Here is a 27,324-nt window from a genome sequence, read left to right as displayed (position 1 = left end):
TTCTTTTACGAGAAATATCAGTAGTATCTAAAGGAGTTGATTTGTCTCGATAAGTTTCATTACAAAAACTATATTCTTAGCCTTGAGGCAAACATTAAGTCCAATCCTAAAACATTTTGGAATTTTAATTAATCTAAAAGGACCTGCTCCTTGGTTACGGCTTCTGTCTTTTACCAAAATAATGTAGGTACAAATCCTAATGCGGTAGTGAACATGTTTGCGGACTATTTTAGTGCTAATTTTTTATCCCATGATGATGCCCCTTCTTTCGACTTTGCATCTGATTTAAATTCTTCTCCTGGATTTCGGTTCAATGTCAATTTCATGTGACAATATCTCAAGTGGTATTACTAAATTAAAGCAATCGGCCAAGAAAGATTCTGATGGCCTCTCAAGTGCCTTGGTTAAAGGTTGTTCGGCTTTAGTTTTATCTCCTGAGATCCTGTTTAATATGTCACTTCAGTGCGGGGAGTTTATTGATGCTTGGAAACTTGCAGCGATAACTCCTCCGGAAATAAGAATGATGTCTGTAACTACAGACATATGTCAAAGCTCACTACTGTTTCGAAGTTATTTGAATGTGTTGTAAAAGTCAAGTTATACTTTTCAGTGAAGAGCCTAATTTGTGCCAAGCAGCATGGTTTTGTTGCGGGACGTTCGACGGTCACCAATCTAGTGGAGTTTAGTGAGTATTGTATATCTGCTTTTGCATCTGGATACCAGGTGGATTGTATTTATACTGACTTCTCCAAAGCCTTCGATAAGGTATCACATGAGATCCTTATTCATAAACTTTCCTGTCTTGGTTTTCACTCAATTTTTCTGCAGTGGCTAAAATCTTATTTAATTAACGGATTGTGTATTGTCTGTATTGATGGTGTATCATCCGATCCATTTGTCCTGTTCATCAACGACATCAGCGCTTGCTTTCCGTATGTTAGGTTTCTCTTGTACGCTGATGATCTTAAAGTTTTCTCCATTATATTCGCGTGATATGTTCGAACTTCAGTGTGAAATTAATAATCTCTATTCCTGGTGCGTTAGATCGCACCTTTCTTTAAATATTTGTAAATGCATTCACGTAACCTACTCTAAATTGCGCTTTAAGCTTTATAGTTCATATACCATTGATAACAATCCACTGCAGACTGTTGATAAAATCAAGGACCTTGGTTTGGTTTATGATACCAAATTTTCTTTCAACAGCCATGTAAACTTTATCATAGCCAAATCGTGTGCAATGCTTGGTTTTATTCGGCGTAATAGTTCAGAGTTCTGTTCCGTATACATTTGAATTGCTCTACAATTCATTTGTACGATCCCATCTCGAGTATGCCACTATCATTTGGCTACCTTCCAAAAGTTTGCAATTAACAGGATTGAGCGAGTTCAAAGAGTGTTTCCTAAATACTATCTGCGGTCACTAGATTTACTAGCCCTCTTCCCTCATATATTGCACGTTTACTTCTTTTAAATCTTAAACCTTTAGAAGCGAGAAAGTCCATTTTTTCTTTGACTTTTTATATTGCGTCATCCATGGCTATACACATTGTGCTGCTCTTCTTGAGAAAATTAATTTTAATGTTCCAAGAAGAGAACTTAGAAGCTTATGGCATTAATAGTAAAACTAATTATACGAGAAATGCCCCAATTACCCGCGCTATGGGTGAATTTAATAAGATCTCATATTTTATCGAGCTTGATTTCTCTTTGTCGAAAAATGTTTTTATTAATTTATTAAAGTGTGTTTTTAGTTATCAATACTTTTATATTAGTCTGTAAGTGCTAGTTTTTCATTGACTTGTTAACTTTTTGTATTTCTTAATTGTAGTCTGTTTTTTAATTGTATGAAAATTGTTAGTAGTCTGTAAGAATTTTGTTAATAATTTGCTGTATATTTTTTTCATTGTTAGTCTGTAAGAACATGTGTTCATAGACTTCATAAATAAATAAATTAAATAAAATGAAATAAAAATAAAATAAAATGATATGAAACTAAATAAATTGAAATAAAAAAATAAGTTATAATAAAACAAAGTAAAATAAAATTAAATTAAATAAAGTTAAATACCATAACATAAAATGAAATAAAATTAAAAATATAAAATAAAATAAAATAAAATAAAGCTAAATGCCATGGCATATAATGAAATAAGATAAATAAAATAATATAAAACAATATAACGTATTTTAAAATCAAATAAAAAGAAATAAAATAAAATTAAAAAAAATAAAATTAAATGAAATTAAAATAAAATAAAATAATATAAAATAAAATAGCGTAATTTAAAATAAAATAAAATGAAATAAAATGAAATGTAATAAGAATAAATAATATAAAATAAAATTAAATTAATTGAAATAAAATAAATTAAAATACAATAACATAAAATGAAATTTAATAAAATAATATAAAATAAAATAAAGTTAAATACAATAACATAAAATGAAATAAAATAAAATAAAATAAAATAAAATAAAACTAAAATAAAACAAAATAAAATGAAATGAAATGAAGTGTAATGGGAAAATATGAAATAAAATTAAATTAATTGAAATAAAATAAATTAAAATACAAACACATAAAATACATTAAAGTTAAATACAATAACATAAAATAAAAAAAAAAATAAATAAAATAAGATAAAACTAAAATAAAACAAAATAAAATGAAATGAAATGAAGTGTAATGGGAAAATATGAAATAAAATTAAATTAATTGAAATAAAATAAATTAAAATACAAAAACATAAAATACATTAAAGTTAAATACAATAACATAAAATAAAAAACAAAAAAATAAAAAAAAAATAAAGTGTAATAATATAAAATTAAATAACGTAATTTAAAATAAAACAAAATGATATAAAATAAAATAAAATTAAAAAAAAAAAATATTTAATTAAATAAAGTAAAATAAATTAGATTGAATTAAATCGATGAGTTGTCCGTTTGTTATCGAAAAGTTTTGGATTTTTCATCGAAAAATTATTAATATGTTATCAATATTTCATCGATTTGTTATCGGATTGTTAAAGTTATCGCTTTGATAGCAAAAAAGTATCGATAACTTACCGAAAAGTTATTGGTTTATTATGAAAATGATATAAATTTGTTTTATGCAACTTAGATTTGTTATCGGGGTGTTCTGAAAAAGTGATCGATTTCGTTATCCAACATTTTTTGATGTGCCATCGAAAGGTCATAGATTTCTTATCGCAGTGTTACCAGTTTGTTATCGGCATGTTATCGATTTGTTAGCGACGGCTCATTGACTTGTTATGATACAGATATCTATAAAAGTTTCGCATAAAGTCTGTGGAAAATGTGTAACGCTTCTATGACAAGCCGATAGTAAACCAAAAGATAACCGATGACTGGGAAATAACAAGCCGATTACAACCGATAAGTCGACGATAATTATATGTAACCGATATTAATCTGATTATAAAAACTTATGCGTTTTTTCCAGTAATAAACCGACGGAGCTCCTCTCAAAAGCTTGGAACTATTTGTTTCTAGTAAAGTTACCTCTGTGGTGAGTTAATTCCAAGCCTTGGACGACTTTCAGTTGAACTTGGTACTCGTCTTTGTTTTCCAGATATTCTTGGGTTTATAGACTTTAATGCACCTATTAGAATATTAAGGTTCAATATACCATTTCATCTAAAAATGTTCCCCCATTAGTGGGGCCTTAACTGGCTTTAATCATCTTGACTTTGACTCTGCGATGCCTAGATCCATATTTTCGTACATGATTCCAGCCCTCTACCCTTAGTTTATTTCGTATTAGATAGTTAGCTGTTAGTTTTAAGAATTTTTTTTAATCTAGTCCCTAAGGTTTTTTGTAACCGTAGACTCAAATAAACGAAATAAATTGATTACTGAAATTTGTTCATTTTAACTCAGAAAAGCTGGCATATAATAGTGTCGGATGTTATCACAAGCCTTCTTGGATATTGTGCTAATTTCTTTGAAAAGTAAAGCTCTCTATATGCGAACAAACATTACGCTTTATAAGTTCCTTATCATACATCCCCTATTGTATAGCTCGAAATCTAGGACGTTGTCGAAAGAAGATGAGATGGCTCTTAGAGTATTCGAAAGATATGGATGATTCATTGGGTTGTCCTTATGCCATCGGCATGTATCGAAGGAGCTTTACGCAGATATAAACATAGTGCACCGTACAAAAACCCAAAGGATACGCTGGCTATTTCATGCTATGCAAATGGACGGAGATGCTCCTGCCCAAAAAGTATATACACGGTCTCTGTATTTGGAAGCTGGCGAAGGGATAGACCTCCAATGAGGTAGGAGGGACAGATAGAAGAAGAGTTCATCTTCCTTGGTGCTCCTAATTGGCGTCTGTGCCTTAGAAAGCAAAGGTCAAAATCATCTGAGCAATTAAGCGCCAAATAATGGTAATGAAGTTAAGCTCTTGAGTACTTGAATGTTGAAAACCCCAAACTTATATAAATACCTAAGAAGTTTAAAGGAATACAATTTCCTATTTCTTTCTAATACTGAAAAATACAATTGGGCAATAAAAAAGTGTCGTATTCATGTTAAACTTTAATTAGGATTTGAGCTGTTTCCATGGTTTCTAATATGAAATTTGATTAAAGCACGGCACATGCGAGGAAGAGGAGACCTTGTGAATTGCCTTAATATTTTTGTTGCTTGCAGACAAAATAAAATCTCAATCTTGGCTTTCTTTGTCAGTACAAAGATTTTTGATGAAATTTTTTTTGTTTGTTTTGTATTTTTGGAAAACATTTACCCTTAATCTATGTTTGTAAGATTTTATTTATGATGTTTGTAAGAAATATCATTGGTGTTAAATGCGATTTTTTTTGATTTATAATTTTTTTCCTTTACATAAAAAAAAATAAAAAATACTGCTTTGATATTTTTTCGAAATTCGAGTTTTTTTTGAAGTTATCCTCATAAAATTAAACTTTTATTCATAGCTCTACACCTTTTCCACTTTAAGTTCAGATATTTACAATTCAAGTTCAGAAAATTACAATTCAAGTTCAGAATTTCCAATTCAAGTTCAGAAAATTACAATTGAAGTTCAGAAAATTATATTTCATGATAAGAATTTCCAATTCAAGTTTATAAATTCCAATTCAAGTTCAGAAATTCCAATTTAAAATTCAGAAAATTCAGAAGTTCAGAAAATTACAATTCAATTTCAGAAAATTGCATTTCAAGTTCAGAAAATTACAATTCAGAAAATTATAAATAGGGTGTTATTTTTCAAAAGTTATTCCAACTCATACTACGTAATGTAATACTTACATGTTATTTGCGGAAGTGTGGATGCTTCGTTGACAATGGTGGCTTGGATATACCGTAGACTGGGTTGGTCCCCATACAAAAAAAAAAAAAAAGTTGCTAATATCCGCCCCTAAATTTAAAGATTATGTTAAGAGGGTTTCGGAAATTTTTTTAAATTTTTTTTGATCCTTCGAAATACAGCCGAAAGGTTTTTTCGTTGTAACTTGGTTATTTGACGTCCGACTTTTAAAATTGATATGTCATTATTTTGGCCTTGAGAAGCTTCACATTTCCGTTTAATGTCCTTTTAAGCTATGAAGTCGTTTTCACATGATTAGGTCAGCTAACAAAATTTTTCCGAAACCCTCTCAACATAATCTTCAAATTTAGGGGCGGACATTAGCAACTTTTCTTTCCGACCCAGTCTAATATACTGTACCCCAATTTTTCTTCAAGCGTGTACATCTCGTGCTAAGAAATCGAACGGAAGATAACTCTTTGCAACAAGTGCATCAGGACGATCCGGTTATGAAAGTATTTGGAAAGTAAGTGGACGGGGAGGCCTCCACAGAGTTGCGAGAGGCAGGTGGAGGAAGACTTGATCTGTGCACACAGTACTTATGTATATGTTACTTGCGGGACGCTCCGTTGATTTCATCATCACTGCTGTCATACTCAATGCAGATCAATGCTTGTGATCTTTACATAGAATATAGCTGAATGTCCTTGTAACTGACCTCTTATGAAAGGAGGAAAGAAAAGAGAGAAAACGGTTTTTCTTCGCTATCTCCTTCATGGGAGCAAAATTTATTTAAGTGAGTTAAGAAATCCAATGCTTCCTTAACATATAGTATCCCTTCATATCCTTGTATCAGATTATTAGCGCTAACATTTACCATCTTACATACTTTAATTGTCATTGCATGAGAGAAAAAATTCCCGACAAACTTTCTGAACTTGAAAGTAATTTTCTGAACATGAATTGTAATTTTCTAAACTTGAAATATATTTTTCTGAACTTGAATTGTAATTTTCTGATTTTTGGATTTGGAGGTTCTGAACCTGAATTGTAAATTTCTGAATTTAAATTGGAATTTCTGAACTTGAATTGTAATTTTCTGAACTTGAATTGTAAATTTCTGAATTTAAATTGGAATTTCTGACCTTTAATTGTAATTTTCTGAACTTGAATTGTAAATTTATGAACTTGAAGTGTAAATTTCTGAATTTAAATTGGAAATTCTGAACTTGAATTGTAATTTTCTGAACTTGAAACGTAATTTTCTGAACTTAAACTGGAAAAGGTGTAGCTTCTCCATGCTTTTTCAAAATATTGGTATTGCACAATGACCTTCTGTAAAAAAAAATTTAGCTTTTTTACAAATAGAAGCTACTTCCAATTTTCATTATCCCTACTTATGTATATGCTACGTAGAAAACTTAATTTAATAGTTCGTACAAATTGAAAAGTGTATAGACGATTTGGTTACATGCTTCTTGATTACGAAACATCATTTTATGTCGGAGAGTAGCGCGCAATGTCAAAGATTATACACTCATTGCTATTGGGAGATTTTGTCTCAAATAGTCTAGATCTCTTGACTTACATCCATAGCCAATCCTGCTGATCTAGAAGAATAACTGTGGTTAAATCGAATTAAATTTATGACAGAAAGGATGTGGTAGTACCTGAGCAGAAAATTTAATTCTATGCGAAGAACTGTCACTTCTGCTGAAGTCCCCAAAATTTTCGTGGAGCTTTCTGTTGGCAATTACAATAAAAGCAAGGTTTTGAAACCTTGGTGGCTTTCACATATTGCTTCTCCAATTAAGGGTTTAGTGTATTATACGTGCATGCCTTTAAATCATTGTCCTTAGTACATTCTCTGTAGTCACCAACAAAAAAGAAAAGTTTCAGCCAAGATTTTTTGTGACTCTGGGTTAGGGCCCAACGCACAGCTCAAGCTAATTGGTTGGAGGAAAATATTGGAACATTTATGTAATGGCCCGCTTGCTCCAAGACAAACCTACACTGGCATCTTTGCACCTTTTGGTGATCCAACGCTACAAATACTTTATAGTGCTCTTAAGTCGAACATGGCGGGGTGTCCCCTCTTTTGTTTTAATGCAGTACTCCAAAGTGTCCGGAGTGGCCGAATGGACACGCAGGAGTCCAAATTGGACATGGTTTACATTCCATTGGTTCTATCTGTTACTCTTCCTTAATTTGCTCAATATTAACGTGGCCCTGCAATAAAATTTTACTATGTAGGAAGGTATTAACTTGAAGCTTTTTAGACATACATATACCTGTGTTGTTAATTGATTGCTTAAATGTAAAATGACTGCTCTCTTCATTTTAGGTTTTTGTTCCCCCATTTGTGTGGGGCAGCGTTTTTTTAGTTTTAAAACTTTTTAGTAATTTGTCGTTATTTTCCGTATATTAAAACCTTTTTACATATTTGAACATCGAAATTTAATTGGTTTGTTATTTATTTATTATTATTTTTATTCCCAGGATTTTGGTCTAGCGGTATCGTATCGCAGTGTCAAGTTTGTCAGTTTGTTATTATTTTACTTGGTAGCAAATCTAAATGTGTCTTTGATTTTCAAGGAAAAATATTGCACATGCGTACATCATAAACGGTTTGGATATACTTTTATATACGTAAATATAACCGTTAATTTGAGCTTTTTATATTTTGTGAAATAAATTTAATTCCATTATAACCTCAGATCTGACTTTAACTACAAAATTGTTCTTGGTTTTAGCGCTTAGAGAACAATACTTAAAACATTTCAAAGAGAAATTTTTTCCAGAAATTGAACATAGAAAATGAAATGATTTAGTGAAACACCCTGTGATTAAAAAACACGTATCTTTTATTTCACACTGTAACCCTGTGCATCCTACTTTTGGCGAAGACCCGGAAGAAAATTTGAAGCCAAATAAAACAAGTAAAATATGCGAATCTCGTGTGGGATCGCGAACATTATACTTCCAAGTATGCTCACATATACTTCCCAGCACATGAACCAAGGACCTTCGGCAAGGTACGCAAACACAGTACCCCCATACAATAGCGGCCGCCCAGTTTATGTATGATCGAAACACGTTGTGTGCACCCAATTTCCACTAAACCACTGATTTTTACTATTAGTGACATTTCAGAAAAGGTACTAAGAGACTACCTACTTTGGACACTTGCAATATTTACTATCAAGGCGAATCCATTCCAGGTGGTGGCAAAGCGAATTCAACCAATGCGTGCAGAAGAATGTTAAGCCAAAAGAAAATTTTCATTGTACTCGTATGGAAAATAATCAAGAAGGAGCAATCAGCTGTTGCCATAACAACACGTGGTACTGAATTCGCCTTGATTTATTATTAATTTGTTTAAAGCGAATTTGTTGAAGCAATCGTATTTGTAAATAACTAATAATAAACAATTAACGTTTTGATGTGTAAACAGCTTTGCTAATCCTGAATGTAAGCGTAACATGTAAATGAAAACGTAAGCATAAGCGTAGTCTTTGTAAAAGTTATGCGATATGGAGGATACATGTATAACGCAAATGCAGGCGTAGTATGAAATATTGGTATTTTTACTGTATGGGATACTGGAGAATGTATAAATGTAGTCGTAGTGTGTGGTATTAATATATTATTGTATCCCAACAAACACTGAAAACAAAAGTCTCAAATGTTTGAGAAAAGCATCGATTCTCAGTTTGATATTCAACATTATTTATCATTTGAAACAAAATATTTTCTCGACTTTTTCTCAAACGTCGATCTTCAACTTGAGAATAATTTGAGACATACTTGAACATTTTTTTTTCTCTCAAATGTTTGAGAACACATTAATCTCAGTTTGATATTCAGCAATATTAATCATTTGAAGCTAAATATTCTCTCAACTTTTTCTCAAACGTTGTTCTTCAACTTGAGAATGGTTTGAGATATACTTGCATTCCGTTCCATTCTGGTTGAAAACCATCGATATCATGGATTATTTTCGTTAATAATAATGTGAATACTTATTACTAAATTTTAAAGTACATAATAAGTGTTCATAAAACTCAAAAATAAAATAAAAAATAGTACAACATGCTTATTTTACATCAATGCTATCGATAGTGCCGTTGATAATACGTCGATCTCTAATTTGCATACTTTAGCTGGAAATGTAAACAAGCGATTTTATTGAGTGAAGTTGGGCATAAAGTGAAAAAATGAGGAAGTATTTATACATTTCAATAATATTAAGTGATATTGTACTACATTATGCATAAATCTAAACGAGTTAAAAGTGAAGTGGGGCAAATAATAAATTTGCTTACCGAAAGTGGCACAACAGTGGATTCCATTTCGTTCCGCTTTATTCTCGTTTGAGAAAAAGTGAGAATCCAAAAATTCTCAATTTAAACAAAAATTCCATATTAAAAATGTGCCTTTTAGATTGAGAATGCTATGAACGGTTATTTGAAATGCATTTGAAAACTCACGTTTGAAATGTGAGAAATGGACTGATTCTCAAATGTATCTCAAACTAAGAATCGACAAATAATAAGTTATTTTAATTTAATAAAATTGGAAAGGAAAGTTGAATAAAATAACACAAAATATAAAAATGTAAAATAAAATCAAATAAAACAAAATAGAAAAAGAATATAAGTTAAACGAAATTAAATCAAATTTAGTTAAATTAAACTAAATCGGTTTTTAATTGATGAGTTATGCGTTTTTTATCTAAATGTTTTGGATTTATCATCCGAAAATTATCGCTATGTTATCAGATTGTTACCAACTTCTTGTAGTTGTTTTATCGATTTGTTATCAAACACTTAGCAGAAAATCCGCGATATAGTATAAAAAGGATACCAAATTTTTTTGTGAAACTTAAAGGTTATCGATTTCTTATAGTAGTGTTACCAATTTATTTTAGACATATTATCGCTTTGTTAACGCCAGCTCGTCGGTTTGTTATAAAACAGATACCAAAGAAGATCAAAAACAATAAGAAGCCGATGACCTGGCAATAACGAAAGTCGATTACAAACTTTTAAGTAGACGATCATTATTCTGTTTGTTTGTTTGTAGTTTTAAGTTGCTTCCATTCATTTACTTGAATGAAAGACTGCCTTGGCCCGGCTTACTTAGAAGCTATAACGCCATAACTAATTCTTATTTTATGAAATCTTTCAGATGTCTAGCTTGGTTTCTTTAACACAAGTTTGATGTCTTCAGATTGCTGTACAGTTCCTCCACCAACACACAGGTAATACACTAAGGCCAGAACCATGTGCGTAGGTTTCTGCGTAATTGAGGCCACTATATATTTAGACATATTCTGATTTGATGGCTTACTCCAAGTATGATAAATGCTTTTAATTTAACCTTTTGTCACTTCGATTCCCGCACTATCCGCCATTTTATTCTCAACCACATGAATAGCGCCCTTTTATAGCCCGTGGTTGGGTTGTGGGGAAAAACGAACTTGACGCGACGAAGTTACAAAACGAAGTGGATAATTATTCTGTATCGATTATAAAACCATATGGGTTGTTACCAATAAGATGCCTACAAAGCTCTTCTCAAAAGCCCGAAACTATTTGTTCCTGATTAGTTTCTAAGCCTGGGAAAGCTCTAGTTCATGTAAAGACATTAGTTTCCTAGACGTACACGTATGTTTACACAGCACATTCACGAGTATTTAGTACTTACGTATTTATGATATATTTCAAAATTTTAGTGAATCCAAAACTGGTAAAAAGTTTTAAATCGGTATGCTGGGGAAATCTTGTATGCAGTCATTCTAAGATGTTCCAGATCTACTAGAAAAATGGCATCAATTCATAGGTGTTTTTTGGTTTCACACAAGGTCATCATTTACTGCATGGAGGAATTTTTACTGAGAAGCTTTTGATGGCAGAAGTATACTCGGATCATTTGCCGAACCACTGCCGCGAGGTTCAGAGACAACTTTTTTCCAATTAAAACACGGTTCCTAAATTTTGTATGGTGCTTTATCCGAAACCTGAAAGATTGCTGCAGAAATATTTGAAACCTATAGGACAACAATATCTTTTCAGTGAGTTAAATAATTTAAAATAATGCTCACCTAAGTATGTGCATGGTCAGACCTTTTGGTGGTAAGATCATTTTTATATAGGATTAGAGTGTAAGACCCGGTTTTTCAGTAGTTGGTTAAGCTAAGCTTAAACTAAGTTTGCTTTAACTCTAGTCAAATTTAAACTCCAGTTAAACTACCGAGCAATTTTTCAGTCACAGTTTAAGGCCACCTTTGGGGTGAACTTTATTGTACGGCTACAATGGTTTTTTATTACCTAGATAATTTGTAGATACGACAACTGCTGGATTTTCTTTACCCAACAAACATGGAAAAAATATTTCTCCAGCGAATTATGTATATATCTTGTTCCGGAGGTGGTATCCAACATAATTATTTAATTATTCTTAAACCAGATAGTTCTCGACTTAATATCCAACTTCATTCTCCACTTATTAACCAAACTTTGAAAAATTTTGTAAAATTTAGAGTTCTCGAGTTGATCTCCTAAGTTATTTGCATTATCGAATTATTATCCAACCTTTGAGATTTTAGGAAATGTATAGTTCATAAATGAATATCCAACACATTTCTCCAGTTGATATCTTACATTGGATAACAAGTTGAGGTGGAGTTGAAAGAAAAATCTCCAAGGTGGTACCAACAAAACCAGCTGTTGTTGTTGTTGTTGTAGCAGTGAGAAATATATACCTTGTTGATAGCAGTAATGAAGCCTAATTAATTAAAAATAAAATACTGTAGTATGGAATCTTATATTTGAGTCCAGCTAGAGAACCACAAGTTGGGAATTAAATTTCTTCAACTTAAGTAATAGCATTTTTCGCTTTCTAAAAAATTCCCTCTTCTGCTGAGTACACTATGATTCTCGAGTTGAGCCTCTGTTTCGAAACAACTCTCTAGATTTTAGAAGTATGCGTAGTTAATGGTACTAAAGCCCAAATGCTTATTGGATATAGTCGACGCCATTTCAAACAAACGCAAATAACTGATAGGTTAACTAAAGTTTAACACTGCCAGATCGGCCGCTTAGGCTCAGCTTAAACTTCAGTTAAAGTAGACTGAAAAACTGCAGAATGAGTTTAAGCGTAATTTAACTGACAAACTAAGTTGAACTTGTACTGAAAAACGGGTTCTAAATGAATGACTGTGATGTGCAAATCCTTAATACTAAGCGTTGTGTTTTTTTTTTTTGTGATCTATTCAACTAAACAACTTAAGTCGATCTCTTTATGACCCACCCTTATGTTTATGTATGTTTTCCACATATGTATGATTTAAACATCGGCAACAAGGGTGCGATTGCTGAACGCATGTACATATGTATGTAGTTTAAGTAGAGCATGGAATTGCCTGCAATATTCCAGAACACGTATGCACCTGGAGACTTTTGGAAAACAATTTCCAATAAAAATTTATTTTAGGGTGAATCATACATATATATGTGCATATACATATATACACATAATTCAAGTTTCTATTAGATGAGAAGAGCTAAATATATGTATAAAGGTATGGGTATATATTTTCAGATGGTACACGTAGATTTCGTGTCAAAAGTATAAACCTTTCTGTGTCGTATTTTTGTATATTTGTATATGGTAAAAGAAGTTTTTAAAATTTTGGCAATTGACGTGAAAATTTTCGAAATACAGAGAGTTTTGATGCATTTTCATGATCATCCTCCAAATGGTTGAGCAAACTACCCATCTGAATTTGCAACCTTTTAGACAGCTTAAGGAAAAAAATACAAGGCGCGATATACATACATACCTCCGAAGAGATGGGCTGAGCTTTCGTCCAATTTGTGTCATGCTACATTTAATTTATCCTACAAAGTCGGGCGAGGGCACCTACCTTCATGTTTCACCACGGTCCCAAACGGCATCTGCAAGGCATATGAGTTTTCACTAAGAAGCTTTTCATGGCAGAAGTACTCGGAGTGTTTGCCAAACCACTGGCGAGGGACGATCCCGTTTCTAATTCAAATATCTTGTTCAGGTATAAGTTTTTGATGTTGCTTTGCGCGGTACTTGAATACAGGATTTTAGGAGTGGTAGGCGGAGTGCTTCATTCTATGAAAAAGATCCGCTTTTCACTAACGAAAAGAAAATTAGTAAGCCCAGCGCAGTCTTCGGCTTTGCTAATTGTTTAACTCCTCCCATTAATAAAAATGCTTTGTTAGTTTCATCAGAACGTTTTATTGGTCCGTTTTGGTGATTACTCAGAGCTATTTTTTACTTTCAAAATTGTTAAATGCCTTATGCCCATTTCACACAAAGGCTTAATGAAACAAGTAAGGAAGGCTAAGTTTGGGGTGTAACCGAACATTACATACTCAGCTGAGAGCTTTGGAGACAAAATAAGGGAAAATCACCATTTAGCAAAATGAACCTAGGGTAACCCTGGAATGTGTTTGTAAGACGTGGGTATCAAATGGAAGGTATTAACGAGTATTTTAAAAGGGAGTGGGCCATAGTTCTATAGGTGGACGCCTTTTCGAGATATCGCAATAAGGGTGGACCAGGGGTGACTCTAGAATGTGTTTGTACGATATGGGTATCACATTAAAAGTATTAATGAGGGGTTTAAAAGGGAGTAGCCCTTAGTTGTATATGTGAAGGCCTTTTCGAGATATTGGCCAAAATGTGGACCAGGGTGACCCAGAACATCTTCTGTCGGGTACCGCTAATTTATTTGTACATGTCATACCACGAACAGTATTCCTGCCAAGATTCCAAGGGCTTTTGATTTCGCCCTTCAGAACTTTTTCATTTTCTTCTACTTAATATGGTAGGTGTCACACCCATTTTACAAAGTTTTTTCTAAAGTTATATTTTGCGTCAATAAACCAATCCAATTACCATGTTTCATATCTTTTTTCATATTTGGTACAGGATTATGGCATTTTTTCATTTTTCGTAATTTTCGATATCGGAAAAGTGGGCGTGGTCATAGTAGAATTTCGGCCATATTTTATACCAAGATAAAGTGACTTCAACACTTCGTGTTAATGGCCGAGCGGAAGGACAGACGGTTGACTGTGTATAAAAACTGGGCGTGGCTTCAACCGATTTTGCCCATTTTCACAGAAAACAGTTATCATCATAGAATCTATGTCACTACCAAATTTCACAAGGATTGGTAAATTTTTGTTCGACTTATGGCATTAAAAGTATTCTAGACGAATTAAATGAAAAAGGGCGGAGTTACGCCCATTTTGAAATTTTCTTTTATCTTTGTATTTTATTGCACCATATCATTACTGGAGTCGAATGTTGACATAATTTACTTTTATACTGTAAAGACATTAAATTTTTTGTTAAAATTTGACACTAAAAAATTTTTTTTTTTAAGTGGGCGCGTTCGTCATCCGATTTCGCTAATTTTTATTTAGCACATATATAGTGACAGGAGTAAAGTGCCTACCAAATTTCATCATGATATCTTCAACGACTGCCAAATTACAGCTTGCAAAACTTTTAAATTACCTTCTTTTAAAAGTGGGCGGTGGCACGCCCATTGTCCAAAATTTTTCTAATTCTCTATTTTGCGTCTACCTACCACGTTTCATCGCTTTATCCGTCTTTGGTAATGAATTATCGCACTTTTTCGGTTTTTCGAAATTTTCGATATCGAAAAAGTGGGCGTGGTTGTAGTCCGATTTCGTTTATTTTAAATAGTGATCTGAGATGAGCGCCCAGGAACCTACATACCAAATTTCATCAAGATACCTCAAAATTTACTCAAGTTATCGTGTTTACAGACGGACGGGCGGACGGACGGAGTATGAGCTCTGCTCAGCTGAGTATAAAAATTAGTTAAGTTTTCTATATTAAAACCTTTATACTGTTTTCACACAGAAACTTAATGATCTCATTTCACCTTCTAATGAAATCGTAAATTTTTTGCTTTCACACAGAAGTAACTGCTCGATTAGTATGAAGGATGAAATGTCAAGCGAATAAAATGGCAATGCTATATGACAGACAATCATGGCGGAACGATACAAGGTGGCAGAATGGTAACATACCTACATACATAGATAAGAATTCCATGTACTTTGTTTTTGTAAATTCGATGGATAAATGTCAAAATCGTACTGCGCCGGAAGTTGATGTATCAAATCAAATAAAAAAAGGTTATAATCAGCTGTTCGATGCGGCCACCTTGTATAGTTCCGCCATGCAGACAATGACATTTACTTTGACAAATGATATTTTTAAGCACCGAACACACCAAAAACTAAGAAACTGAACGCTCCCAACAGAGTTGCATTGTGCTTTTGACTTCATTAGGCATTCGATTAGCGTCTAATGAAATAATTATAGATTCGAATTTTATAGGAAAGATTGAGTTCAATAAGCGTCTTAATGTAGAAAACTGCCTTTATTAATCAATAAGCCGTCTGTGTGAAAACAGTATTATTGAACTTAATCTTCCATAAAAACTACAAATTCTTAATTATCTCATTATTGCTTTATTGAATGCCTAATTGAATGAAAAATCTAGTCGGCTTTTCTTGGTGCTTTGGATTTTATTTTCAATATAACAAATGACAATTAAAAATTATTTTCATTAATTTGCGAAAAATAGAAAAACACCAGAAAAATTAAAATTTGTATTTTTGCAGTATTTACAGCAAAAGATAATATGTAGCTTGATGAATAAAAAATAAGCAATTGCTGATTATTATATGAATAAGAATTTAAGGCACTGCTGCTTTTGATACAAAGTTTAAGCTTTTACTTGAAGCAACACATACATGTTGAAAAATTTTGGTAGATATCATTTACATCAGAAAGTGGCATAGAGCAGGTGTGAAATCAATCATGTCGGACATTATCGAACTTTCGGATAATGAGGAAGTCGATAAGCAACTCAATTTTGTAAGAGCACTAAAAGAACATAAGGTAATATTTAATAAGTCACAAGTGCCGCAAATAAGAAATGAAAAGGAGTCTGCTTTACAAGCGCTAACTGAAAAATATGAAGTAATTTTTCATAACTCATTAGCAAAAAAGCAAGTAATGAAAAAAATTTCAAACATGAAAACAGAAGTGAAAAAAAATTTGATTTATCACGCACTGGTAACAAGAGAATTTCTTACAAGCCTTGGGAAAAAATGCTCATCGATCTTTTGGATACAGAAAAGAACTAAGTGTGTGCGAAAGTTCCAGGTATTAAACAAAAATTGTGAATTTTGAAATTTTGCTTTTATTAATTTTATGGTTTCGTTTTTAGGTACAAAATCCGCAGGAATTTGCGAACTGCCATTACCTGAAAATCCTACTACCTCAAGTTCATTGACGTCAAAAACAATATTGAAGCGTAAATCTTGCTCCTTGCCAGAAACAAATGAGACCAAAAATTTGAACAATTCCGAGTTGCAACGTTTAGTACTCCTTGAGCAGCTGGAGCTGATACGGATCCAGAAACAGAGGGAAACTATTGAACTAGAAAAGCCAAAAAAGAGAGAAAAAGGGCGTATTAAAAAACAGTTGCATATACAAACATACATTTTATTTTGATTGCCTTTAGTGGAAGCGGCTGCTATCCCTTTAAAAAATTTTTTTTTTTTTGTAAAAAGAATGTAATCAGCCCTATTGTTATTAAAATCTCCTGAGGATATATGATACGATACATATCTATATGCCGCAAAATCCCTCTTCTGAAAAATTCGTTGTATGGTAGTAATAAGTTATAAAAGTCTGACCTCGATAGTTACAAGTATCCAAATTCTGTTTATAATAAGTGGAAAGACGAACAGACTACCTATCTAGAGGTGGAAGGTTGCCGCAAGGCTGCTCAAATGGCGGACGAGGCGATTCATGTGTACACAGATGGTTCCAAAGTAGTGGAAGGAGTGGGGTCTGCGGGATACTGTGCTGATCCGGAAATAACCAGATCCTGCAGGCTACCAGATTACTGTAGCGTTTTCCAAGCGGAAATAGTAGCCGTAACCAAAGCAGTAGAAACTCTGGAAGAAAATAGCCCAAGCTGCAATCGTGTTAACTTTTATATTGACAGTCAAGCAGCAATAAAGGCAATAATCTCGCATAGCACAGCATCTAAATGCGTGTTAGAGTGTAAGCAGTCCCTGGAGAGAATCGGAACAGGGAGAAGCATACATCTATATTGGGTCCCAGGGCATATGGGAATAGATGGGAATGAAAAAGCGGATGAACTAGCTAAAAAGGGCGCATTTCTTGAAGCTTTCTCCGTAGACGTCCCAATTAGACTGTGCAAGATTAAGCGAAGACGAGAGGTACACACGATCGATCAAGCAGGAAAGGCGTGGGTTCAAGCGCGGGGCTGTTAAGTGTGCAAGATTATGTGTGACTTATAACCTTAGACTAACAAAGTTGCTTCTATCATTAAAAAGAGAGGACTGTAGACTCATGACGAGTATTCTGACTGGACACTGCATTCTGGCGTCACATGCCTTTAACTTAGGCTTGGTCAGTGATAGCAGATGTAGGAAGTGCGGGCTGGAGGAGGAAACGATCGAGCACGTTCTGTGCTCGTGCCCTGCGCTTGCCAGGCTAAGACTCCAGCTATTAGGAGTGATACAGCTATCAGATCTAGAAGCAGCAAGTGGCTTAAGTCCTCGGAAGCTTCCAGTATTTGCCAAGAGGACGGAGTTATTTTATAACACAGGTCCTGGGTTTTGATATGGTTTTTCAGTTCGGTCGTTAAAACAAACTTCTGGTAACAATACGGACTTATGCAGTCTATGTGAGGTCCTCATGGACCGGCCAGTTCAACCTAACCTAATCTAAGTGTAAAGTTTATTCAAATCTAGGCTTTTCTCTATCGTATTGAAAGAGTTATGAAGGTATCAACTAAAAAAATTATGTAGTCCGTTCAATCCATCCCTGTTTCGCCTCGCCCCTTGTAGTTCAATTTAGATATTTTACGCTTCATATTTGATTACCCATTTTGCCACCAAATCGATTTTCCTTAATTGGTAGTATGGAATCAAGAACGGTATCCACATCACAAGAATTGAAAAATCCCATAAAATAAAAAGTTCAAGAAAAATTTTGTTTGTCAAGAGCTGCGCAACCCTTATCCACTTAAAGCACTTTTGTTTTTGTTTTGCTGTGAATCATAGGCACAGATACAACTTTGCAAAAGCAGTCCCGAAGCCCTCACATATAGATAAAGTTCATATGAAGGATTTTTATATTCATATGCAAGTGCAAAGCAAAATCACTTTCATATGATGAACGAGCACTTCGCTACAAAAACTACTTTGTACTAACAATTTGACAACTAAATATTATTCGAATATATTATGGCACTGAAAAAATTTATATTCACAATTAATTCATTAAGAAAATTAAAACTGCCTGCCTTTTAAGGGTTTGACCTCGGAATTTGAGAAAGGACTTGAAACTTACATCCGCCCTTATTTTCATATTATGTGGGTAATGGCAATAAAAGTCATGATGAGTCGTATGTTCCTGTCTGAGATGTTTGACGCCCTGGTTCGCAAAATTTAGTACTTATCAAATATCGTGGTCTCAACCAATTCTGAGTTAAGGATCGAGCAGTTGCTGAAACTTTGCATATATAGATTAGATATTAATGAAGCGAATTCGCATAATTGGACCAACATTTGCCCTTTTTACACTCAGTTTTTGGCCATATTTCCGAAGTTGTAACTCGGGTAAAAATTCATGTATCGTAAAAAAAATTGGTGGAGATGATCTGAATGCCATATTAATGACAATAAAAATTGAAATAAGTATCAAGCGGTGCTGAGTAAAGTTGTTGTGCTGGATTTTGAAAATTAAGTTTAATTGCTCTTAAGTATTGTGATGATATAGCGATTTACGAAATGTTTTAACGAATCGATATATGTATTAAAACTTTTCAACTCTTTGAGGAACTAAAAATTAAATGTTTTTTTTTGAATACAAACAAAATGTACATGTATTGTAATTTGTATTTCAATAAACAAAGTTTTGAGCAGCACTGGTCCAGGAGTATATAAAGATTTTTTAGCAAACGTGCACAGGGGATTCCTTGTTTTGCCGAGAAATATAGGTATGGGGCGTATCATTATTTCTTGAGCAACGACACTGTAGGAACATAGTCGGTTAAACACCATGGATAACAATGCTTGTACTTACTAGTTTTTTTTTTTTTTTTTTTAAATGGAGACTGTAATTTTTTTAATGGAGACTGTAATTTTATTTAAGTACAAATGTTCCTTTTCTCTAGTTTAGTGCATTATCTTTAATCTAAGTTCATTTTCCTTACAATTTTCGGTTTCGTGACGAAATTAATATACCATTTCATTTTCATGAAAGGTATAAAAATAGGTAGGTTCTTTGTGTGAGGATGCAAAGCTTCACGTTTTTTGTGGTCTGCATGTAAAAACTATGACTACGAATCACGTATTTCAAAAATATATGACGTAAACGTAACTATTTGATGAAATTTGATGAATTTTGAAGCTTCTAACCGTAAAAAAGGGGCAAAAATGACAGTTTATATGAAGTATATAATATATATACCACCGATCTCTATGATTTTTTCAGACAACAATATATGCTATATACGTAAGCATTTTGTGAAATTTGAAGCTTCTAGCTGTTAAAACGGGGCAGAAATTGCGCAAAGTTTTTTTATCTGAACAATCGGTTGTATGAGATATATACTATGTATACCACCGATCTCAATGATTTTTTCAGACATCATTATATGCTATACACGTAAGCATTTGGTGAAATTTGAAGCTTCTAGCTGTTAAAATGGGGCCGAAATCGCAAAAAAAAATATATATACTATATATATATACTATATATACCATCATATATATATTATATATATCACCGATCTCTATGATTTTTTGACACAACAATACATACTATATACGTAAGCACTCGGTGAAATTTGAAGCTTATAGCTGTTAAAATGGGGTAGAAATTGCGAAAAGTTTCTTATCTGAACAATCGGTTGTATGAGATATATACTATATATACAACCGATCTCTATGATTTTTTCAGATAACACTATATGCTATATAAGTAAGCAATTGGTGAAACTTGAAGCTTATAGCTGTTAAAATGGGGTAGAAATTGCGAAAAGTTTCTTATCTGAACAATCGGTTGTATGAGATATATACTATATATACAACCTATCTCTATGATTTTTTCAGACAACAATATATGCTATATACGTAAGCAATCGGTGAAATTTGAAGCTTATAGCTGTTAAAATGGGGTAGAAATTGCGAAAAGTTCTTATCTGAACAATCGGTTGTATGAGATATATACTATATATACAACCGATCTCTATGATTTTTTCAGACAACAATATATGCTATATACGTAAGCAATCGATGAAATTTGAAGCTTATAGCTGTTAAAATGGGGTAGAAATTGCGAAAAGTTCTTATCTGAACAATCGGTTGTATGAGATATATACTATATATACAACCGATCTCTATGATTTATTCAGACAACAATATATGCTATATACGTAAGCAATCGGTGAAATTTGAAGCTTATAGCTGTTAAAATGGGGTAGAAATTGCGAAAAGTTTCTTATCTGAACAATCGGTTGTATGAGATATATACTATATATACAACCTATCTCTATGATTTTTTCAGACAACAATATATGCTATATACGTAGGCTATCGGTGAAATTTGAAGCTTATAGCTGTTAAAATGGGGTAGAAATTGCGAAAAGTTCTTATCTGAACAATCGGTTGTATGAGATATATACTATATATACAACCGATCTCTATAATTTTTCAGACAACAATATATGCTATATACGTAAGTATTCGGTGAAATTTGAAGCTTCTAGCTGTTAAAATGGGGCTAAAATTTGCGAAAAAAATATATATATACTATATATATATACTATGTATACCACCATATATATACTATATATACCACCGATCTTTATGATTTTTTCAGACAACAATATATGCTATATACGTAAGCATTCGTTGAAATTTGAAGCCTCTAGCTCTTAAAATAGGGCAGTAATTACGAAAAGTTCCTTATCTGAACAATCGGTTGTGGGGATTATATACTATATATACGACCGATCTCATCAATTTTTTCAGGCAACAATATGTGCAATATACGAAAGTATATGGTCAAGTTTGAAGCTTCAATCTGTTAAATTGGGTAAGATATTACAAAAATCCTCTTTTTCTGAAAAACCGGTTGTATGGAGGATATATGCTATAGTGGTCCGATCCGGTCGGTTCCGACAAATGTCTAATCGGACACCCAAATACACCCGCTCACCAAATTTTATCAAGATATCTCAAAAATTGAGAGACTAGCTTGCATACAAACAGACAGACGGACAGACGGACATGGCTAAATCAACTCAGCTCTTCAACCTGATTATTTCGGTATACTTAATGGTGGGTCTATCTATTTTCCTTTAAGGACTTACAATTTTCGGTTTCGTGACGAAATTAATGTACCATTTCATTTTCATGAAAGGTATAAAAATAGGTAGGTTTTTTTTGTGAGGATGCAAAGCTTCACGTTTTTTGTGGTCTGCATGTAAAAACTATGACTACGAATCACGTATTTCAAAAATATATGACGTAAACGTAACTATTTGATGAAATTTGATGAATTTTGAAGCTTCTAACCGTAAAAAAGGGGCAAAAATGACAGTTTATATGAAGTATATAATATATATACCACCGATCTCTATGATTTTTTCAGACAACAATATATGCTATATACGTAAGCATTTTGTGAAATTTGAAGCTTCTAGCTGTTAAAACGGGGCAGAAATTGCGTAAAGTTTCTTATCTGAACAATCGGTTGTATGAGATGTATACAACCGATCTCTGTGATTTTTTCAGACAACAATATATGCTATATACGTAAGCAATCGGTGAAATTTGAAGCTTATAGCTGTTAAAATGGGGTAGAAATTGCGAAAAGTTTCTTATCTGAACAATCGGTTGTATGAGATATATACTATATATACAACCAATCTCTATGATTTTTTCAGACAACAATATATGCTATATACGTAAGCAATCGGTGAAACTTGAAGATTATAGCTGTTAAAATGGGGTAGAAATTGCGAAAAGTTTCTTATCTGAACAATCGGTTGTATGAGATATATACTATATATACAACCGATCTCTATGATTTTTTCAGACAACAATATATGCTATATACGTAAGTATTCGGTGAAATTTGAAGCTTCTAGCTGTTAAAATGGGGCTAAAATTTGCGAATATATATATATATATATACTATATATATATACTATATATACCACCTATCTTTATGATTTTTTCAGACAACAATATATGCTATATACGTAAGCATTCGTTGAAATTTGAAGCCTCTAGCTCTTAAAATAGGGCAGTAATTACGAAAAGTTCCTTATCTGAACAATCGGTTGTGGGGGATATATACTATATATACGACCGATCTCATAAATTTTTTCAGGCAACAATATGTGCAATATACGAAAGTATATGGTGAAGTTTGAAGCTTCAATCTGTTAAATTGGGTAAGATATTACAAAAATCCTCTTTTTCTGAAAAATCGGTTGTATGGAGGTTATATGCTATAGTGGTCCGATCCGGTCGGTTCTGACAAATGTCTAATCGGACACCCAAATACACCCGCTCACCAAATTTTATCAAGATATCTCAAAAATTGAGGGACTAGTTTGCATACAAACAGACAGACGGACAGACGGACAGACGGACATGGCTAAATCAACTCAGCTCTTCAACCTGATTATTTCGGTATACTTAATGGTGGGTCTATCTATTTTCCTTTAAGGACTTACAATTTTCGGTTTCGTGACGAAATTAATATACCATTTCATTTTCATGAAAGGTATAACAAGGGAGTTGAGGGTTTTTGCAAATGGTCTAGCTTCATTGCATGCGAAAACTAGTGTAGTATTTTGTCACAAAGCACCATAAAATTTGACGGCTATACTGTTGCTACGTCATGGCAAATGCGCAACATCAAAAACCATTGTTTATTTTTACAACATTGAATAGCAAATCAGCAACTGTCAATACATAACAAAATTTTTACAGAAATAGTTTAAAATGAAAATAGTTGTACACCAACCGTATCTTATGTTTGCTATTTCAACGTTTCCAATATAAAATGCACAAAACTCTAAAATGTCTTAACGTTTTTTTTTTGATTTATCACGGTTCAAGTAAAGAAATTAATTACATTTCTTGCACGTTTCGAACTTCATCTATTTCTTTCGATCATTACTTGTTAACTATTTATTATTTTATTTTGGTTTTTTGCAATTAAATAAGGAACTTTCGATTTGGATTAGCTAAATTTTAGTTTATATAGTAATCGAAGAATTAGCTATTCAACTTACTTGATTATTCGAATAGATAATAGGCATTTCTAAATATTATACAACTTTTAGAGGAAACCACTCACAAAAATGTTTGCAACTTTCTTATAAAACAAAACTTTATCAAAATTATCATTATATTTTTAACCCTTTCTCTAAAAACAATGGCTTCAGGTGAATTCACTAACTTTAAGCGATGCGACTTGTCGAAATTTTTGCTACTGAAAATTTAAATGGAAGAAAACTGCCTTATGCTGCTAATTATCTTTCTACAATTTGGCGACAATAGCGGATCATAGACTAACGAATATCTATAAAAAATTGTTTTCGAAAATAGAAATCGTTTTATGTATCGATTCGTTATACATATAGCGACGACGAATGTTGTTAAAAGAGTTACAGAACTCCAATCCTGGGGCCTGCATTCAGTAAGTGTGAGTTTTGAAATCTAAATTTTTCTTTCACACAAATTAGGTGAAGGAAAAGTGAACATTTTAAAACTCACACTTACTGAATGGACACACTGGTCAATCAAAATTCCGCAATTGTACTTCACTAACTTTTTAACGGCATTCGAAATACGAAGGCATAACCGATAATTTGGACGAATTTTCTGTAAATCAAACATTTTCGTAGCCATTTAACTTGGTTGGAGGGCCAAGATTTTCCTTTTTAGTGCGTTTAGACTAATAATTTATTGAGTTGTATGGATTGGTAACAGTTAGGGCTTACGCTTTTTCGCTTTCACGTTAAACTTATCGCTCGACAACATGCCGAAAAAATTTCCAGATTAACTTCACATAACGTCGGCTGGTACTCAATGCCCTCAATCAGGAAGAACCAAGTTTTTCGAGAACGCAAAACAACCATTCTGGCAGCTATGTAGATACATATATATATTGTAGTTTGCTAATCATATTAATTGAAATAGTAGAACATTTTGTCAATATTCCGACTGCAATTACTCTCTTGAGATATCACACCGAAATTTCGTGGAGAAATGTAATGAGAAAAAACTGGTTCAATGCCCCAGTTTTACGAAACAATTAGAACAAGTAAAGAAGTCTAAGTTCGGATGAAACCGAACATTACATACCCAGCTGTACACTTGAAATGCTGTTGTTGTTTGTTTTGTGTGCTTAATAGTGTTACAAGGATGCGCAATAATACATATACATATGGTTCTATTCTGAACCAATTTTTCTTCGAGTTATGGCTCCCCAAACATAGAAAATTGCTTAGCCATAAAAGGGGCGGTGCCACGCCCATTTTTTTTTTAATTTTAAAGTTTTCCTATTTATTATTATAAATCCACTTGGGGAATGAAATACCATTTATATAAAGCTCTGTTTTGCAAAGATATATGTAGCTTATTTTATTCGCCCACGACCCTTTTAAAAATCTTTTGTATAAAAGTGGGCGTAGTCCTTAACCGATTTCGTTAATTTTTCTTCAAAGCATTCCTTATAGTAAAGGCAACCTCTTTGCCGAATTTTGTTACGATAGGTTTAACGATTTTTGATTTAGGTTAGGTTGAACTGACCAGTCCATGAGGACCCCACATAGACTGAAGATTTTTGATTTATGATTAATAATATTTGTAAAATTGATTTTAGCACATGTGAGCGGTGCCACGCCCATTTAAAATTTTTTTTTTCAAATTCAAGAGTCTCAATATCAGTCCACACATCAAGTTTCAACATTCTAGGTGTATTATTTACTAAATAATCAGGTTTTTTGTGTTTTCCAAAATGTTATATATATAAAAAGTAGGCGTGGTTAACATCCGATTTCGCTCATTTTCAATACCAATCTATTCTGGGTCCAGATAAGCTCGTGTACCAAATTTGGTGAAGATATGTACATATGTATCTCAATATTTACTCAAGTTATCGTGTTAACGGACAGACGGGCGGATGGATTGGCTCAATCAAAATTTTTTTTCGATACTGATGATTTTGATATATGGAAATCTATATCTATTTCGACTCCTTTATACCTGTACAACCAACCGTTATCCAATCAACGTTATAATACCCTGCGTACAAATACAGCTGGGTATACAAAATTATTATTATTTCAGTATATTTCGAGACAGTTTTCACTAAAAATGATGAGGTCCCTGAACTATAGTTTGAAGAAAAATCTAAATATTGCAATAAAATTGCACACATTCTTGAAAAATCAATATGCATTTTTTCAATGTTGTAGAGCGTAAAATTGTTTATATCTAAATTTCCAGAACATTCTAGCACCCGACAATTTTTGGAAGACGATTTTCGTGCTGAGTCACATTTCCAATAGAGGGAAAGAGCTGAATATGTAAAGCCGTGTTTGTATAGTATGTAGTCATTTAAGTGAAAAAATATGTTTGTGAGTACAAGTGTTGCTGGGATATGTATGTATGTATGTATATATTTTTTCTACATATACATATGTATCTTCATGGTCTTCAGGGGCTACGTAAAATTTTTAGGGAGTATTGATGAAAATAAGGTTCGAATTCTTTAGATAAGTGTAAGGCAGACGCGTGTTTCTGTTACTGTCAGACCTTCGTCATTTTATAAAATTTTGTCAGCGCATACTTCCAACTTACGTCGGAATAGAGTATATATATGTAGGTACAAAAAAATTTGCCTTACTCTCGTCATTGTGCCAGACACTTAATCCTTCTAAACTTGAAAGAACATTCAAGCAATTTTATAATAAAACTTAAATACAAAATTTTGGAAAACAATTTCAGCTCTTATATTATGAAAAAGTAACAGTTTTGTGTTGCAAAAAGTCTCTGGCTGGATAAAGCTACTATGGAAAGTGTCTAGCAATCAGCCTAGTCACTTCTAATATCGTTAGGGGACATATAGGGAAAGTAAAGTTTATATATTTATTACTCGTTTAACATAAGAAATTATGAGAGGTGGTATCAAAGCACGCTTTTCGACCATTGTTTTTCGAATCCAAAAGTAAAAATTATAAATGTGTCGAAAGATATTCAAAAATAACCGGATAATGACCTCCATAGTTTTTTTGCACAGAGCACCTTTCTGCGTGGGCGGGCTTCTGCCGCGATTAAAAAAAAAAACAAACCTGGGTGGGTCCAACACCAGTTTGGGTATCAAAATTATATATACATTAAATCTTGCAAAATACAACAACCACATGAAAATTTTATAGAAATACAATTTTTAATTTTCGATTTCGGATTCTAAAAATGGAGGTCGAAACACATGTTTTGGTACCACCTTTGATAATTTTTGATAAAAATTAGGTGGTACACCGTTTTCAAACCGGTATTCGAGATAGGAAGTTTTGTATCACATTGACCGCGTGGCATAATGGGATCTAAACCCCTTACAAACCTGGTGCCTGCGTGCACCTATGAGCTAAATTAAAATTTGTAGGAGCCTATAGCGCATTTACTACAGATTAGCTAAATAATGGCATATTTAGGAATATGCAAAAAAACCTTCACATGAATATTTTTTTCCATAATAATATCTGAATAAGCCAAGAAAGTTTCAAATTTGTCAAAAATAAATTCGACAGGATATGAAAAATAGACATATTTTTTCAGAAACGTAAACAAGCCACTTCC

At 32.8% G+C, this 27,324-nt stretch overlaps 1 protein-coding gene and 1 long non-coding RNA gene across 2 annotated transcripts in view; both read right to left on the bottom strand.

The window, feature by feature from the left end:
- SIFaR (SIFamide receptor) overlaps nucleotides 1–27,324 on the bottom strand; it is a 310,116-nt gene that overhangs the window by 140,367 nt on the left and 142,425 nt on the right. The window lies entirely within an intron of this gene.
- Nucleotides 3,904–7,947, bottom strand: LOC137244579 (uncharacterized). Its single transcript, XR_010951116.1, has 3 exons — nucleotides 7,591–7,947; nucleotides 6,976–7,534; nucleotides 3,904–6,915 (listed from the first exon to the last, which is right to left on the bottom strand). It is a non-coding gene; the product is annotated as an uncharacterized lncRNA (long non-coding RNA).

Source organism: Eurosta solidaginis, chromosome 1 (assembly GCF_040869045.1).
Source record: "Eurosta solidaginis isolate ZX-2024a chromosome 1, ASM4086904v1, whole genome shotgun sequence".
Taxonomy (NCBI): domain Eukaryota; kingdom Metazoa; phylum Arthropoda; class Insecta; order Diptera; family Tephritidae; genus Eurosta; species Eurosta solidaginis.
Note: the sequence above shows the minus strand (reverse complement) of the source record. Positions and strands in the feature narration are given on the sequence as shown.